Consider the following 5,223-nt stretch of genomic DNA (forward strand, 5'->3'; position numbering starts at 1 on the left):
TGAGTCCTTGTTTATTGTAAATTTGTTAGTTTTAGTGTATTATTCTAGGTAGTGAGTCCATGTACGAATTAGTTATATATTGTAATATTTTTCAGTGTTTTTATGTAAATTACTGTGTTGTGTTAATCAGGAAAGGAAGCTTAAGAAAATATATGAAAGGGAAAATGCTGGAAGCAAGGGGAAAACAAATTCTGAAAGGGGTGTGTTGCTACTTCATTGTTGCAAGATCACCACACAGCAATTCAAGGGATCAGACAGGTGACGGGGCAAGAGGCCAGCTAGACTTAATGAGTGATATCAGCGCCTATGTGGCGAGAATTTTAAAAAAACTTAAGTCAGCTGGGTGATGTGGCACGTGGAGGACAAGGTGGGAATTGACTTTCCTATTAGGGTAAAGCAAAGTACCCTAAAAAGGAGGGGGGCAGCCGCAACATAGGGGAGACCCATATTTTTTTCTGAAAAAAAAAAAGAGATATCCCCAATTTTGGAGAGAAAACAAGTACAGGGAGAAAAGCTGAAGAAAATCGAGAGAAAATACAAAAAGGAAAGAGGACCACGGCTGACGCCAAGGAGGATTTCAGCTCATCAACTCATTCTACTCTTTCTTTCTTCCTTCCTTTTAATTGTGTATTATATTTTATCTCCATCTAATTTGTGAACAAACTCCATGGATTTGCTAATGGCTACTGGTTTTGTATTTCTATTATTAAACATGAACTAATCCTTAGAGGTTTGGGTGGTTATGAACCCTACAATATGAATTAATGTTTTGATGCATGGTTAAAGTAATTGTATCCTTGTTCAATTAAGTGTGACTACTGCTATTGATTGTTATTTACTGCCCATAATTAACAATTACTGAGCTAGATCTAAGTTTGGAAAAACTTAAGCTAGCTGAACCCATTTAATTGATGCAAGAAACTTGCCTATTTGTAGGTAAATTTTAGTGGTGAAATAGGGATATTTTGCTGCCTTGTATAACACAAGATTTGATGCTTAATAGACTGTTTGCAATCTGGTTTAATACAGGAGTGTGTTGAGAGGGTTGTAAGCATTATACAGTGGGTTTTGGAAAAGACTTACAGGGCGTTTTTTAATTCTATTAACTCTGGATGTAATTGTTGAGCCATTGCTGAACTTATGCTATAACAACTGGAAATAAATTATAGGGGGATTAACCACCCAGATCACGTGTTCACATAGAATTTCCTCACAGACTTGATTTCTCTTGGTTCCATTATTTTAGTTTAATTAATTCTGCATATATATTTTTAATTCCAGATTCATTTACCCATTATTCCCTTGAATTGGTTATTGTCTTTTTGAATTGTTTTTAGTTGATTTTACAATAATTTAGTTTAAAATCCCTTTGGAGACGATCTCACTTTACATTATATTACTTGTGCGGCTATGTATACTTGCGTATTTTAATTGCTATAATTTTCGCAACAGTGAACTCGAATTCGAGATAATGACAGTAGAATCCTCATCCAAGCATTCTGTAGTAACGTCCAAGCAACCCCCAGAAGAGTCACCGATTCCTGAGTTCGGCCCTTCCATCAACAAAAATATTGTAGTGCAAAAATATTCCCACTTCGAGGTCGATCTATATGAGTCCTCGATCAAATCTGTCATACAAGTCTCTTAAATTTTGTCTAATCATGGCCTTGAAATTTCCAGCACGCTTATGTGTCAAGCTCCCACTTTTGATGAGCAGAGCTGTTACGCCACCGAAGAGAATGACCCAAACATGCGTGTAAGGCTCGAAGCCTGGACTGACGAGCATATGAATACTACAACTCTCCTCCCCGTTAACCAATATTTTAAAAGTTTCATCGGCTTGATTGGGATAGCCCATTCCAACTCTATACTAACTAGTACCGAATCCTTGTGGTCCTTAAGTCCCTATACCACGAGTTGAAATGGATCAAGTCATCTCCATAGGAGATTTTGTACTTATACTGCATCAAAAGTAACCCAAGTCAGAAGCAAGGAGGTGTTAGGTTATATTACTTGTAGCGTCCCAAATTTGCTAATAAGGCTTAGGTCCTTGATTAGCATGCTTGGAGGGCAATAAGTAGTTTATTATTATAATATGTGAATTTTTATGAGTATGTGATTAGAGATGCATGTTTACGTGAATTAAATATGCATGTGGGCCCCGTTTGGTTATGAGGGGCATGTTTGTAATCTTAGCCCGTTGAGGGCATAAATGTGATAAATGGAATAATTGTGATATACTTGTGATATATCTGTGAAGCACGATCTGAGACAGTCCTAGGGAGCGATTTAGCTAGAAAGTCACAATGAGGTCGAATACCCGACTCAGGGTGAGTCGAGGGGTATTTTGGGAATTGGACGTTTTATGGGGTTATCTGGTTATGGAAATAAATATTTGGAGATATATTTGTAGTTAGAACATTTAGGAGGGAATATTGGGGAAATTTATTATTTTCCCCTCGAGGACTTAACGAGATTAGGTAAATGATTCAAATGCCCTTAGGATTACTTAAGGGGCAAAAAAGGGAATTTGGCTTTAAGGATAGCTGGAGCTGGCAGAGGTAAAATCCTTTACGTTTCTTTACCTAGGCATATACTAGAATTATTTTTGAAAGCTCGAGAGGAAAACAAAAGCTAAGAAAAGAAGGGGAGGAAAAACTGAAATTTTTTAGGATCAAGGAGGGAACTCAATGCTGAATTTGGGAAGAAGAGAAGTTGGGGTAACTAGAACCAAGCTCAGGCCAAGATCAATTCTGAGGTAAGGATCTAAGTTTAATTTCTGCATGGTTTTTCTGTGTTCCTTTAGAATTTGGAAGATAGAACTTAAGTGATGAAGTTGAAGTGTTTTTGGAGACTTGTTGTTTGAGTTTCTGAGAGTATAAACTAGTTATGTGGTTGGGATTGGGTCCTGGACCGAATTCTAGGATTTAGGCTAAGAAATGGTGAAATTCAGGGAGGTTAGCTCGTATTTTTCATGGTGGATTTATAGGTTTGCAGGTCGAGCCGCAGCCCTAGGAGGGGCATGCTACGACCCATGTGCGCGTGAGGCCTGGGGAGGCCTCTGATCTTGAAGCGTGTCGCGGTGCTTGGCTAAGCAAGTCGCGGCCCGTGCCTCTTTTCAGGGAGGTGTTTTGCCTCTGTTTTGAGGCAAGTCGCGGCCCTAGTTCCAAATGAGGCTGTGTTTTTGGGTTTTTGGTTTGGGAACCTAATTGTTAAGGCTCAGGATGGATTTTATCACCCGGATTGATGGAATTCAAGGTTCCGGGGATTAGAATGGTAACCCAAAGTTATTTAATGGATTAGACCTTGATGGATAGATATTGTTGATGCATTGTGACTAGGGTTTCAGCAAGGCTCAGACTAGGGGACTGTGCTCGGGACATCGCTGCTTGGAAAGCTCAGGACACAAGTAAGAAAACTGCTGTACCCGTAGAGCAGGGTGAGGCCCTATAGCTTGAGTTGTAGGGCATGACCCAATTTGATTGTGTTGTAGGGCGTATCCCCATTGATTGTGCTTATGCATGTTTAATTATTTGTTTAATTATGCTATGTGTACATATATGTGAATGAATGGCAAGAGCCGGGAACGGCGAGGGCTAAGAACGACAAAGGCTGGGAACAGCGAAGGCCGAGAATGGCAAGGCTGAGTACAATAAGGGGCCGGGAGTAGCATTTATCATGAAGATTGCGATTTTCTAGGGCGAGACCCTAAAGGATACCTGAGATATCCTCACGATGAGGACCGCGAACCCATGGCCTGGTAAAGCGCCTAGGACGGCATGGTTGTACGTGTTTAGCCTGATGGTGGCTTGATTATATGTTGAATGTCAAATATGCATATGTTGTATGCTTGTGCAAGCTTTCTTGCTGGGCTTCAGATCACGGGTGCTCTATGGTGCAGGTAAGGGCAAGGGGAAAGTCAACCAACCATGAGTACGGAGAGCGTGAAGCGGCGCGTACATGTTTGGCTTGCCTGGCTGCCACAGCCAGGGGTATTTTTGGGAGATGATTGTACTAAACCTAGATTTTGTCGTTTAGCCGACTTTAGTTATATTTTTTAGTTGTAAATATTTCTAAACAGTATTTTGGGATCCCAAATGTTAAACGCTTTATGATTTTCAATGAATGGAATTATTTTCAAAGTATAAGACTCTGTTTGTGGTTTAATTACACTTTTGACTTAAAACCTCAATTAGCGAGTTAATTGCACGTTTTAAACCCACTTGGTAACGAATCTAAGGAAGTAGGGCGTTACAACTTGGTATCAGAGCGAGCCAAGGTTTATGGTTCTTGGAGATTGACCGAACATGTACGCTCGATGTCAGTGACAAGCTCGACTCAGGGTTAGTTGGTAATGATTGACTTATATGCCTGATTATGTGCTTAAATGCCCTGTTTGCCTGCTGATTTTACATCAACCATGATGAATGAGTTAACATATGCATGATGCCAGGGCATGGCTCGTTGAGTGTTATATGTTATTTTTATGTTTTGTTGATTGTTATTATGGTTGGCTGATGTGATTGGGAGGTTGTTTTGGATGTTGTTATCATGCCTGATGAGCGGTGTCGTTGATTACAGGCATATTTGTTGAGATGCCTCAATAATCATCGAGACTCTGCGGCAGTAGGGCCGAAGATGACAACCAGGGTCAGGACCCTCCACCTCCACCAGATTCCTCCTCCAGAAAGAAAAAACCCAGCTCGGAACACCCCTCAAGACGAGTCAATGGTCAAGTTTATGGATGAAACTCCTTCGACCTCGGGCGAAGGAAATTTCAACAGTCGAGCTGGATGGTCTCCAACCGTGCTCGAACATTCCCATAACCGCTTAGTATCCTTTAGAGATTTTAAGTATTATTTTCTTATTTGTTCGGGGGTAATCAAATAGTCCACATTTACGATATTGGGCTCGTAGAGAGACAAGTAAAGTATACCTCAGAGGATATTTGGGAATGGCCGGGCTACCAATTCGAGTCGAATGACTGTAGAGATTTTTCCAAGCTCTCTGCTATTCGAATAGAAGAGGAGTTGAGTGATCCTAATATTCCTCCATTATATCGAAAACAAAAACCTACTTCCCTTATAACCACTAAAGTTAGTTTGAGCACTAGTAGTCAGGGTATGTCTATTTAATCATCTAAGAGGTTATTAATCACACTATTAATATCTTACTAAATTTTATTTTCTAACTTGCTTGCCATCTATGGAATGTCTTAATTGC

This window comes from Humulus lupulus, chromosome 6 (assembly GCF_963169125.1).
Source record: "Humulus lupulus chromosome 6, drHumLupu1.1, whole genome shotgun sequence".
In the NCBI taxonomy this organism is placed as follows: Eukaryota; Viridiplantae; Streptophyta; class Magnoliopsida; order Rosales; family Cannabaceae; genus Humulus; species Humulus lupulus.